The sequence below is a fragment of the Pinus tabuliformis genome, chromosome 3_2 (assembly GCF_031772625.1).
Source record: "Pinus tabuliformis cultivar Carrire ecotype Pingquan chromosome 3_2, CPIR1, whole genome shotgun sequence".
Classification (NCBI taxonomy): Eukaryota; Viridiplantae; Streptophyta; class Pinopsida; order Pinales; family Pinaceae; genus Pinus; species Pinus tabuliformis.
Genome location: NC_142302.1, coordinates 945,712,123 through 945,727,192, shown reverse-complemented (window position 1 = coordinate 945,727,192; position 15,070 = coordinate 945,712,123).

Below are 15,070 nucleotides of genomic sequence, written 5' to 3'. Positions count from 1 at the left end.
TAGCCTGCAGCAAGAGCTAGTACTCGTGCATATAGCACTGACGCTTCCAAGTTTGTTACGAACAACCGGGTTGATAAAAGTAAAGAAGGGAGTCCCAGGAGTTGCAGCATCATTGCTGCAATACTGGATCCCACCAATGATCCCTATAGATATGAATCATGCTCTAGGGAAGAATATGCATACCTTTTCTTTCATGTGATCATCTAGCCAACCTTTGAACAAGCTTGCTTCTTATACATGTCAACGATAGTTTTCCTTTTACAAGAAGAGAAAGGATTTCATTATGCCTTTGATACTGTAACTTGACCATTAGCATTCCTTCATCCTTTAGAACTATTATTTCCATACAATATTGAATATATATTAGTCATAATGTTGTTTCCAAGAATATTTTAAAATGATGATTCTCATAAGATCTTAATGACCCCTCTTTGCAAAATGACTACCTCTAACATGATGTTAGAAAATTCTTAGATGAACAATAATATGCAATATGGTCCCGAACTTCTCATTCTCTTTAAACTTGAAGATCTTTCCCAAAGAAAATTAAACAAGTAGATTCTAATCTTTCTACTATCATGTGCTTCTATCTATGATGCCATGCTTTTTACAAAACCAATACCCTTTTAGAGTAATAATTCATGTTACTCTACCTTATATTTAACAAAATAAAGAGAAACTTCATAAATAAATTGACAGAGATGGAGCTTCCTTCAATCATAGATATCTTTGGGATATTCTCCTTTCGAATTCTTCTCAAGTTCTCCCCTTTCTTCAGCTAAGTGAGTTTCACTTCTTTCCTTCCTTTTGTTGTTCACTTTATTGTTTGGACAATCCCTTTTAAAGTGTCCATACTCATTGCATCTAAAGCATTGAATACTGGACATGTCCGTCTTCTTCTTGGACTTTCCAAACTTTCTTTTCCTCAACTTCTTGGTTCTTGCAATGAAGTTTTGAGATATTTCAGTTGATCCATTATCATCTTTTGCCTTGATCCTATATCCGTCCAAGATACATTAAGCCCATAATTCATATGAGGGTGTAGTATCTTTCTTTGAGTAGATGCTCATTGCAAACCTACTCCAATCAAGTGGTAAAGTATTTAATACACTGATAGTCATCTCAGAATTTGTATTTATCTCACCGAGCCCTTGCAACTGGTCTCTTATTTGTGAGATATTCATTAGATAGGTTTCCATGTATTCATCCATTGACTTCCTTATTCTCTATAGTTGATTCCTCAAGGAACTATTTTGACCTTGTGTACTTATGGAGTACAACCTCACCAACTTGTCATGCATAGACTTTGATGTCTTCAAATCAGTAACAAAGGGAAGAAGATAATATTTTATGGATTAAAAATGATCTTTGTGGCCTTAGCTCTCCCTTATTAAGCTTTTCTAACTCTTGTGTCTTCTCTTTACTAGGTTCGCCTACTTCTCCATGGACATACTCCATGACTTCATTCTCTGTGAGTGCAAAGTCAATCCTCTTCTTCCATGCTAGGAAGTTTGCTAATCCAATGAGCTTGTTGTTTTCCTTACAAAATGTAACCATGTTATATGTAGACATATGAAACAATATACCACTAATTACTTTCCAACCAAGAGTCCTCCTTCTTGATTATGTCTCCAACTATCTTCAAGTTTTCAAGATCTACAAGGAGACTTCAAAGATGCCCTAGAAATATGTCTTCTAGGATGCCTTCAACAATGATAGCTTCAAAGAGTGAATGATGATATCAAGGATCCTTGATGCTTCAAGATGATGTACTAGAGATTCTTTAATAAGGACTTGTCCTTGCTTCCTTTAATGAGACCTTGATGATGAGGTCTTCTTCTTCAACAATAACTTGAGGTGGAAACCTTCCTTCTAGATCAATAGGTCTTCTTCTTCTTTTCTTGTGCCCTTCTACAAATGATTTCTCTTATCAATTAAACTCTTCTTGGTATCCTTCCAACTTCATTCATCTTATTCACCTTAACTCTAATACCACATTGGAGAATGCAAAAGGGAAACTTTTAATTCAATTCATCCTTATTCCCGTAATAATTTCTTGTGAACTTTATTTATCTTCTTGTGTTTCTTTATTATAAATTTTCATCAAATAATTATCAAGAGAAAAATAATAAATACAATGGACACATAAATTAGGCTCCAAGCTAGGGAAGAACCCCTCTAAGGGGAAACTCAAAAATATCTTCTCTTCTTATAGAATCTACTTCAAATGAGACAAACAAGACCCAAACCCTAGACTAAATCCTTCTTCAAGCACCAAGTTAGCCCTCCAAGAAGCCCTTATAAGCGTATTAGATCAACAAAGCTCAATCCTGCTTCAAAATACTTCCATCTTCAACTGTGATCCCCAGGTTTGACCCTACAACTTTGACTCGCAACTTCATTCTTGTTTCTACTGCATAGATCATAGAACAATTCTTCAAGAGATCTTCCTTTGAGCAAGAGTGTTTCTCAAAATAAATGAGGTCAAATCAGACTATTCACTCTTCCAGCAAATCGATGCTGCAATTTTTTATTTTGCAATTTGAACTTGCAATTTTAGCCTTCTTTGAAGATGAAAAGCCCTAATTCTTCGCATGTGCGAGAGCGATAGAGCCGAAAAACAAATATTCAAGACTTTTTCCTTCCTTCCTTGATCTTTGCTCTATCCTTCTTAGTCTTATCATCTTTAGATTGAACTTTTATTGAGAGATCAAACTTGTGAGTGAGTGAGTTCCAAATGAGGTCGAAGTTGCTTGCATGTATACACATCTGATGGGTTTGAGTACCTTCCTTTAGGCTAACTTGTGCTAGGATGTTTCCAGGACTTTCTAGAATCAAAATAAATTGTTTTACAAGGTACATCATGCCCAAATGGGTCTTATAATCATGTTGTTGACTCTCTTGACTCATGGAAATAAATCCTATGACCTAACAAACCCTAGAAGCATGAAGGACACACTTTTACCCAGAAGACCATCAACAAGAAGCATGAAATCCATGCTCTAAAATAATATTTTCTCTTTCTTCTTTTGTTTATTACATGAGATATACATATTGACATGAGTACAATGACAATTATGAAGACCGAAATTAGTTACATTTCCAACAATAATATATGTAATATGAAAATGTGAAATATTCATTATTTCTAGTTTACAAACCAATCTTTCTAGTTATGCTTATCCGATTACGAATTAAAGCTATTGTTCATAGTTAAATTAGTTATGAATCTATGGAATAAATTTCCCTAAGCACCCTTGTTCTTCCATACATGCGCTGTCCTTCACATAGTAAAAGCTCCGCACAAAAAAACATATAATAATATTAATTAGAGATTTGCCCCTTTCCGCACATACCAAAATGTGAATTTCGTTAACCATTATCAATTTGAATAGAAGTATTATGCGAGATCAGAATGTGCAGAACGAACAACTTAATGTCTATGAAAAATAAACTTGTGTGTATCTGCAATAACTGCTTTACAAAAAATAGATGTATCGAAAAAATATTCAGCGATGGAAATGTATATAAAGATGAAAAACACTTTGCTTACAATATTCAAAGTTGAGTCTTGATACAAAGTAAGTGCAGAGATGCAAAAATTCACACAAGAAGAAAAGCTCTGCTCTCAACACTCCTAACCTTTTTCTCACCCTTTCTACTTCTGTTGCATTGTTCTCCTCTCCTATTTCTGTATTTTTCATAATGAAAGCTTCATTCACACTTGTACATAGAATAATCTGGACAAATTAACTGACATATAATATTGGTCAGTGTTTGCTCAATATCAGTTTTCTAATTCTACATAATGAAATACTAAGACATATTTTTGGACAACTACATGTGCAGAGGTGCGTAAAATGAGTAATGATGAGTGTGGAGCTATGAAAAAGGATTTCAGAACATTAACATTGACATTATTGCTATTATAAATAGTGCTACTGCTTAATAACGCATACTACTACTAGTGCTACCGTTGGTAAATGATTTCTCTATTTGACATGGTTTAGAAATTGATATTAGCATACTATTTTGTTACTATCTGAAAACTCATTCTATGTTACTAAAGATCTCCTGCTAATATGATGTGAATATTGGAAGTATGGATATGCGAAAGCACATAAATGTGTATGGCGCAAACCGAAAGCTTTGTTTGACGATAGTCAAATTGTATTATCATAACTTAAGATAATTTCTGGTTGCACAAGTGCAGAAGTTACGAAAGATGCACAAGTGATGTGTGAATATGTAGAAGCACCCTTGTCTTTTTTACATGTTCCTCTCCCCGTCCATACTCACCGCTTTGTACATTTTCTCCACATACTTCCATCTCATGTGACACTTTCTCCATACGTTTGTCAAATATTTTTAAATGCCATTAATTTTTGAACTAAACATTATTTAGGGAGTTATTTCATACCATGTTTCAGATGAAAAATAGTACCAGTGGTGATTTATAGGGAAACATGTCAACAAGCATTCGAAATGGTTAGTATAGTGAGGAAAAATGATATTTGCAGTGATACAAATAACTGATTTTCTCATATCTATAGGAACTTTGGATGATAAATTACGTATTTTAAATAGCGAATGTGTAATATTTTCTTTTTGCAAAGCATTTATGAATACTATGTGCATCTGTGATTTCATATTTGTGGATTTGGGGGGATTGTTTCTTCACTTAGTGCTCTGACACTGATAGTAGGGTTTGTGAATCTATTTGGAATGAAGGATGTGAGGAGGACATGGTATGTATGGGAGAATGGGGGTGTATAGGGGACTTTATTATTTTCCATTTAATTTATTTTTTCCATTTAAAAATTTTATAGATTTAGTTGTGCGGAAGAGTAGTTGTATAAAGCATTTTGTTGTGGTTGACAAAAGTTGCATGGAAAGATTCAAATTAGAAATGAAATTTGTTATTAACATTTACCGAATACTAAGTGCATTAGTGATTGCACATTTGTAAAATGAACTTCTATTATCAATATTAAATGAATTGTGTTTTCAATCCGTGTGATGAAGATGTGTTGTGAGGTAAAATGAATATGTGATCCATACTATGAATGAGTTAATTAAGTAGAAATTTGTGATATGAAAAGGTTGGTCTATGTGTGTATAGGACACCGAATATGTATAAAAATTTAACTATAGTATCTAGAGCCCATGCAAAAGTAAACAATGTATACAAGTAACAACACAAAGCATATCCTCAAAAACTTTTGCAAAAAACATTATGTTAGAGCACTTCATAAAATTGGTAAACAGATTCAGAATTAGAACAGAGTGATCATTGTTTATGCTTGAAAAGTATTTAACATTAACAAATAACACAAAGAATATACTCGCAAACCTTTGCAAAAACATCATTTCACAAAATTCCTCAAAATTGGTAAACAAATTCAGAATTAGTACAAAGTGATCATTGTTTGTGCTTGAAAAGTCTCTAACAATAATGAAAACAATTATAATAACAAGAATTGTATCTATAATTACCATAACTATGATTAAAATAAAAATAAAATATGAAATGGATTTATGACAACTAAAAACTGTTATTGAATATTCATTTTCATTCTGATCAACAAAAGAACCATCATCTCATAATTGTCCACAAAATTGGTAAACAGTCTCAAAATTCACACAGAGTAATTAGTTTTAAATAGTAATGAATACAATTGTAGTAACAATAATACTACATGGATATTCATCATAGCTATTATATCCATAATGAAACTTTTCTGATATCCCAACTCACTAGCATATTCACTATGGCCATTTCACTTTTTTGTCTCTTTAACTTTCCATACCTACGTTGCGAAAAAAAAGAGCATCAATTGTTCCATAATGAATTAAATACACATAATAAATGATAATCAAATTACGAAACAAAGCAATATTGGAAAACAAAGGCATGTGCAAATGAAATCCCTTATGTAACTAAATTTACATTATCTTTATACCTAGCCACAAAAGTAAAGAATTTGTCTTAGTGAGGTCTAGAATTGAACTATTGTGAATTATAATACGAAAAAGGCATCTGCAAAGAAAAGCAAGAAACTACATCTAGAAGTTGGCTTAGTTCATGATAACATATCTAAGAAACTTTAACATTTAATCACTAGTAAATAGGAAAATGAATGTTCCAATATTTAAGAAAACTCACAATATGTAAAAGCATAGATACCCATTGTTTAGCTGTCAACTGTTTTTTAGATATTCGATTTGTTCAAGAAATTTCTTTAGCTTTTCCTGGATGCAATATTTCATAGGGGTAGTTGTAATTTTCAATCTAACCTGTTGGCTAAATATATCCTTCTCAATTTCCCTAGTTGCTTCTTGTATTTGCACATTTAAAGCAAAGTTTTGTTTATTAACATTAACAAAATTAACTATCCATTCACTAATTTCATGTGTACTAAAAATAATTATATTATCGAATTCTGTTGCATTTGACTATTTTAGTTTATCCAATTAAACCGTCAACGTTTCTCTCGAAATTAATCTGGAGTCACATGTGATACATGGACCATTCGAAATCCTGCATAATCTGTACAACTTTGACATAGGCATTTTCTCTTTGATTCTCAATCTTTTCACATTTGGAAATAATGTTATCTAGTCTTTTGATTATCCGAGATTGTAGAGCCTCCACAATGTATTCAAAATATCATCCACTTTCATCTTTATCGCCACCATTTCACTCACATGTCGCAACTCCATGAACATATAACCTTTCATTAGCTTCCATTTTCATAATTATATGGGTTACCTTTGTGTTTTCCAAAAGTTAATGATTTCTAGTATTATAAGTGAATTAAATGGTTAAAACTTAGAAAAATGACATATACTTGCTAATACTTAAAAGTGGCTTGAGTTTCATGACATTTGTAGGTTATTTGGAAGCTTCCAAGGCACCCTTATGTGGCCTCCAATGCTCAAATTCGAATTCCCTTCAAGATATGGAAGAATATTTGGATAAAGGTCAAAGAGAATATGTGTCTCATCAATACCTATTTGAGTTGTAAGTCTATGAGATTTTCTAGGGATCTAGGGATAGAATAATGGACCTCCATTAATGAGGTAGCTTCTTATGTTTTTGTATAAATAGGAGAGCCTTATCCTTTCAAAGGCATGAGTAAAGTTGGCGAAATGCTCATGTTTTCAATATATAATTTGGATTTGGCACCATGCTCATGAGTGATGTTTACTTTGATTTGGTTATGCTTGCATTTGGAGCCTCTCAAATTTCCATCTCTCATGCTTTTGGATTGGCCACCTACAATGTATGAGATTTATTGTTTTTATTTATTTATTTATTGCTTTCATAGATTAAGATTTATTTCTTTCATATCTTTTCCTATGTGAGAGGTTAAGAGTGATCTTTTTTATTTGCTTTCTACCTAGAGGTTAAGAGCGATTGTTTTTATTTGCTTTCCTATATAGAAGTTAAGAGGAATTGTTTTTATTTGCTTTCATATCTTTTCTTGTGTGAGAGGTTAAGAGTGATTGCTTTTATTTGCTTTCTACCTAGAGGTTAAGAGCGATTCTTTTTATTTGCTTTCCTATCTAGAAGTTAAGAGCAATTGTTTTTATTTTCTTTCATATATTTTCCTATGTGAGAGGTTAAGAATGACTTTTTTCTTTCATTTCATGTCATGTGGTTTTGATTATGCATTTCATAGGATCTTGATTTGATAATGCACACATGATCCCTTAGAGTAGATTTCATTTCACACAATTTCAATTCCACACGATGTACTATAATTGTACTATAATTTCTTTTGAGTTGATTGTTGAATTAGGATAGGTGAATTTGGTTTGTCATTATTTCATTTCGTAGTTAGACTGATCTAAATTGAAAGTTAATTTCTAGCATATACAGTGCACGCATGCTTCGCAAGTTTTACGAAATCCCCGAGTTGATATGCTTCATTCGATTACCATTCAACAATTTCTACCCTTTTTTCTCTAGATCAAAAAGTAAATCAAGTCTGTGGATAAAAGAAGATAAGTCATTGTTTATGGAATACCTGTCTCCGAGATCACATTTAATGCAGTTGACAAATGAATTTTTTCTTTATATTAAATTCCCCAGATAAAATGATTCTTTCCATGCATGTTCAATGATTTGCAATCTTTGACATATTACTGATAATATATGTTTTCACCGCATTAATTAGATTAATGGGTTTAGAAAATCTATGTGATGTTCTATGGGTAGAAATTGCCAACAGGGCTATCATTATTTCCAATGGATTCATCAACAAAGGACCCAGATTCATAGCATCTTCTAGGTCCTTTATTCTTGTTTTCGGTTTCAAGTTTTTTGCTTCTTGTTGGATAATAGATTGTGCAAGTACGTCACTGGTAGCTTGATGCAGTTTCATGACCGTTGGAGTTTCAACTCCAAACAAATCAACATGCATTTGAGTGTGATCAATAACATTTTTTTTACAAAGCTTTACTTTCTCAATCTTCAAATTTTTACTGCCCTTGTCATACTTTGCATTTTGCAATGTGGTAGAATGATTATCAAAAGTAATAAAATTATTCAACAATTTGTTACATTGTTTTCTAATCTTCTGTAAAACAAGCACTAACCCAATCAAGTAGAACAACGTTGTCAAATTCTACTTCTATAGCTCCTTCAATGATTTCTGTTTTCACAAGACTTCTGGATTTGGTCGATTCACCAATATATGTTCTTTCTTAAATGAATCTTTGATCAGGCTCTTTGTCATTTCTGCTACTTGATAACCTATCATGAACTAGTTTCGTATTTGCAATATCTGTTCTCTTTTTTTCACTCAAGGGTGAAGTTACATCTGTATCGCTTGCGCAACGTAGAAATTTCTCTACATAAGTATTGATGCTTGATTCTTCGGTATTTTCTTCAACATCTATGACTAACCCTTTTTTTTTTGTTGATGCATTTTGACTTTCCTCAATCTGCTCTCTAACTTATGGAAACAAGTTCCCGTACCCAATAATTTTTAATTGTGTGCAAAATAGACCCTCCTTATCAAAGGCTTTAATGGCTTCAACTTTACTTAAGTTAAAAGGATGCAAAGTCTCCATGATCTCTATAACATGAGCCACATTCTTCATTGTGATTTCTCTAATAGTAAATGACAAAGAAATAAATTGCCTTGTCTTTTTGCATTAAAATATAATCATCTAGTCAAGGTATTGCCTACAGACTTCAACAAAAAAATACATATCTATAACAAAATTCAAATTAGTGTATTATTTTATGTTTCTTCATGCATAAGTTTTCCCTGTAGGAAAACACGCACTTGTGTAGATATTCATTGAGGCTCTTATCCAATTATCATACAATTGACTTATTTTACAAAGACATCTTGAATTATAAAAATGTTTAAAAAAGCATTATGCCTCCATAATATAGGAAACCATAATTGCATTGGTTCCTAATTTACATTGAATTTAGGATTATATGGCAAACAACGAAAGACATAGCTAGAAACCAACATTGTTATGAGATACACCATCATGAAGAACCTATTGGTCTTGGATAAATTTACTAACTGAGAATCCAATTCTTTAGAAATGATATCAACCTAGTCAAATATACAATACTTTTTGTAAGTATGATAAAGCATATAAAGAATGAATTTTGGAACATTTGATGTATTTTCTCGGCCCATGACATGTGCACAAAGCCAACAAAAGTACCTAAATGATTTTTTAAACAAAGAAATATCTAGGACAAAAAGATCACAAGGAACTTGGCAACTTGGTGAAAGGAAATCTCCAACAATGTTAGCCTCACATGCTTCTGATGTCGTGAAACTATTTACTTTCGATAATTTCAAGCACATATCAGGTTCTGGTAACTTGAATATTCATATGAATGCCTTCAGATTTGGAAGAATCCTTTTCAATGGTAGCACAATTGTTCTTGTTCTTGAATCAATTTTTTTGCGCACAAATGAACAATTTCCTTGAAGTCAAAAACTTTTGGCATGCATGCAACATTCACTAATCCACTATTCCAAATCTTGTTGTTATTCTTCTCTTCCATCGAAAGATTCACATAATGTGCATATGTAGTCGAAAAGTAAAAGTTATCATCGATACAAGAAAGTAAGTTAATTGTATTAGTGAAAATAGAATTTTTGCTTCCTTTGCTAGCCATGTTCATTTTGTAGTTGAAAACACTTTCTCAATCAATAACGCTCTCAATGTCGCTTAACTGCACAATTTTTCGATTCTGTACATAATCACCAATTGTTACTATTGAAAGAAAGAAATCATATCTTACTATTGAAAGTGTGAAATATGTTGTACAAGACATTTCTCAATAAATAGCAATTGAAAATACCAAAGCTAACGTTTTGCAAAAACTAGTGCAGATAAATTTCAAAATTCTAAAAGCATCTCGTTCATTTATTTTGCATCTTGCTTCTACATTACTACGGATTCCTTGTAATAATGACAATTAGCTTATAGGTTATCGACAATAATTATTGCTACATAAGGCATTCTCAGTTATCCTTGTTACAAAGTGATTTGATTCCATGATTGGTCCCCACTACTCTATCATTGTCAACTTTGATTTATGAAAAACCTGACACATGGATTTGAAAAAGCTTAGAGATGCATGCAACTTTGTCCAGTCATTGCAAATTGTTCCTCTCTCATATCTGCTAACCATATCTTGTTTTTTCTTTCAAACACATAATCTATTCCCTAAAAAAAATTAGTTCAAAAATTAACTGCATTTAAGAAAAGTTCATGAATGTACAAAAAGTGTCACATGAGATGGAAAAGTATGAAGAAAATGTGCGAAGAGGAGAGTATGTATAGGGAAAGAAACATGCAAAAAAGAAAAAATCACTTTTGCATATTCGCACATTCCACACAACACTTGTTCATATTTCATATCTTCTGAAATTATGCAATCAGTAATTAGCTTAAGTTATGATAATACAATTAACAAATTTGAACTATCTAACATTGAAAAAGTAAACGACAAAAAAAGAATACTTAAAGATTTAAGAATACTCATACCTTGAAAGTATATACGATTCCTGTTGGGCGTGGAATCCCCCCGAGGCATGTTTTGGGGCTCAAAGCCCATGTTTTGACCGAATAAGGTTGTAAAGCCTCGCGAATTGCAGGTGCTGAAGTATGTTAGAGTCATAGGGTTGTCTGCCCTAGTCTTGTAATGTAATGTAAGCCTACCAATGGTCCACGAACCGTGGGATTGTATAAATAGAGCGAGGCTCTAAGTGTAAAGAGATAACAATTCTAAGGGATTGAACCGTAAGTGTCTAAGTGTGCCTTTGGGCCGTAGAGTAGGAGAAGGCTCTGTAGCTGAGTGCGCAGAGGCCTAGTAGTCCGCAGCTGAGTGCGCAGACCCCTGCAGCTGAGTGCGCAGGGTGGAGTCGAGTCTGTAATTGAAGAAGAGAATAATAAAGAGAAGGTTTAGCTAAATTCTGCGTATCTGTTCTTGAGTTATTACATGTTGGATATCTCTAAATAATGAATCCATACAGGTGAGGATCGTTTTATAGATGAGGAATGAGGAATGACCTGTTATAGAGTTTTGTGAACCCAAAACTCTATATCAATTGCAAATATATTGTTTATTTACTGTGCGCACTTGTATGAATGATTTATATTGATAAGTATACTTTACACATACAAGTAAGCTAAGTTAATCAAATAACGGTGGAATGCTAGTAAGGACATGGGTAATAACAACGTTCCACCCCCGAGTAGGGCTGCGCAAAGGCAACATCTTAGGTTACGAGATACGGGTAAGTGCGCATAGCGACGTGCATGTAGGGTCGAACCGTAGACCACTTGAACTCATCAGGCATATCCAAGGTGTGGAAACCTGGTTCTAGCACCCTCCCATACTACTTCGGGTGATACCTCAGTCTGCACTCTGCAAGCTGTTGCCGAAAGGGCTAGTAGTACCAGGATTTGTTTGGCTAAATCACCTCTGAACTTGGGTCAAGCCCCAACAAGCCAACAAATGGTTTCGTTGCCAGGACTAGGATCTACATAAGAGATATCTGATGTTGTGTCACTTGAATCCAACAAAGAAAGAAATTGAACAGTGGCTGGATAGAAATATTCACAAGTTCGTGGCGCAGGAAAATAAGAATCCGCAAGTATCGAAGGAACAATGATTAGAGCGCTACTTATATATGGAAATCCATGAAATTTTCTTTGCATCCTTCCCCTCTGAGTTGTACGAGTGGATCATAAAGCTAGCAGACAGTCAAGGAAGGTGTAGGCTCGACAAACTGATTGTGTGGACTCCAGGGTTAGTGCATAGACTAGAAGCGTCGGAAGATAAGATCGCGCGCATTGTGGACCATTGGTTCGATCAAATTATAAGAGGGTTTATAACCAAGTTTGTGGTAGATACTTCGATAAGCTACAGCGAGGCAGAACGGTGCTTCCTCAAAGGACCGCGAGGTAAGTACATTAAATCTTTTAACACAAATTAAAATGCTACTATGTGAAATATGGGTTATGTGAATAAATTGATGTTTGGGGCTATGTGAAGTGGGAGGATCTATAAAAACGAAGGTAGTGCAGAGATAAAAAATAGCCCCTTGATTTTGCCTCGGCAAGAAAGCGAGGAAGAGCTCACGAAAGTTTCACCAAGAAGTGCGATCAGTCTGATAAAGTAGCGAATTATGTGCATACCACCTCTACCTACACCGCCACCAGTCTCACCATCTTCACTCCCATCTCCGCCCACACCACCTCCACCACCACCGCATTTCAATATGGCAAACACAATAAAGTTTCCGGTGTTCAAAGGAGTAGGGAACGAAGATCCGGACTAATTTTGGTTCGTGGTAAAGGCTATGCGGGAAGTGCAAGGAGTCATGGATGACAACATAAAGAAGGGAATTCTGGTAAGTGCATTGTAGGATCGCACACTAACATGGTACATTAAGCATTCCAATGAAAGTCCAAACATAGGGGTCATGGATATCCAAGCTGCGCTAAACAAGGAATTTAGCAGGCCAAAATCAGAGACACAATCGATTATCGGGTTTAAGGAAATCGCGATACTTCCAGGTGAGACCCCCTAGGGGCTGCATCAGAGACTGAATGGTATGATTCGTGAAGCCAACATGAACTTGACAGATGGGCAGCACCGCGCATGGTTTGTAGCGTCACTAACGCCACATCTGAGGACGGCGCTATTGCAGCAGAAGTTATCCACCCAGGCCGAAGCTTTGGAGATTGCAATGAGATTGCATCAGACACCAATACAAGATCCTGGCTTGGGAGTCCAAAAAATCCATGCGCAACTAAAAAAATTGTGTCTAGAGATGCAGAGTTTGAAACAAGATAGGACAACTCAACTAGAGGCGCGCGAGGAGGTATGGTGCATAAAATGCAAAGGCCAAGGACATGACAAGGACCATTGTCCAGTCTTCGCAAACTACTTGGCGGGAGGAGGGTCGATGCCATTGAGACCAGAGGCACAAGCAGGACTGAGCGCGGCGCTTGCATTATGGTGCGTGATTTGTCAGATAGGAGGGAAGCACGCTACAGATAACTGTCATCTATTACATAAATATACGTAGACATCCCAACAGTTATTCTGTAATTTTTGCAGGTCAGTAAGCCATGGTGAGCACACCTGTAGAAGTTATGAACTGATGATGAATCAGACTCCTGCCTACAGAGTTCAGACCGAAATGCGAGCCCTCGATCAAAATGCAGGGATGGCACACACTAGATTTCAGGGGCGCGGACGAGGTCGAGGTAGAATGCGACCAGGAAGGGGTCACAGACAGCTAATTTGTTACAATTGCGGAGGGTCAGGGAATTATGCTCGTGATTGTACAAATCTGACGAGAGCATCATGTTTATATTGTACCTAGTTTGATCATGAGATGGAGGATTGCCCCACGTTGATAGCAAGGTTGCGCGATAAAGGAATACTCCAGCCTCCCCTGACTCAGAATCTAAAAATGATGAGGTCTGAGTCATGCGAAGAGGACCTGAATGTAAACATCGTGCTCCGAAGTGGTATCACGATAGGAGATGACAAGGGAAAGCAACACGAAGAGAGTGCTTGGGTTCACAAGGCTCCTACAAAGGAACCAGAGTTTGATTTGGAGCACGCGAAGGAGACATCCATGGAAGCTAAGAAGAGCTTCATGGAGGCCTCCACTTCAGGTAGTAAAGATAAACTAGAACAAGAGATGGACCCATCAATGCTTACTATCTTTCTGGAGACATGCATGAAGTTGCTGCGCGATAGAAAGGTTGTGAAGGGATTGCAGGAACTCATCACTAGGTGCGCTAGGTCAGGAGAACTCCACGTAGTCCAAAAGCTCGGGAAGCACACAATGCGAACAAGAAGGGAGAATATGAGATTGACTGTGCAAATCGGGGAATATGAAATGGATCAAGTGATTCTGGATTTAGGATCGGACGCGAATGTACTGCCAAAGCAGACATGGGAGCGCATGGGTAGTCCCGTGTTGCAATGGTCTCCTATTCAGTTACGAATGGCAAACCAACAAAAGATCCTACCGATGGGAAGATTGTAGGGAATAAAGGTAGATATCAAAGGTGCGAGTGCACTTGCAGATTTCGAAGTGATAGAGATTGTTGAGGACAATAATCCCTATCCTGCGCTACTAGGAATATATTGGGCCACTAATATGAATGGAGTGATAAATCTGAAGAAGTGCAAAATGATTTTTGAGAAAAAGTCACTGCGTGTAGCGGTACCTTTAGATCCTGCGGAAGGATCGTGCTACACAGAGCCAGTGCGCGACGATGAGAGTGACAATGATCTAGGTTGTATCTACAAGATAACCACTTGGGAGTAGAATTGGGTGAATCCTACAGCGGATGCCAAGATTTCGTGGTAGTACGAAAGCTCTTGTACATCAGATTCGGACGAGGAAATAGAACGATGGTAGAACCGGTTACACAAAGTAACCATGCTCAATTGAAACATGATGGTAAGATCACTGCACTGTGTGACAACAGAGGTAAGAGATCTACCTATGTATGATGGGTTGAGAAAAGTGGATGATTCCCTGAAAAT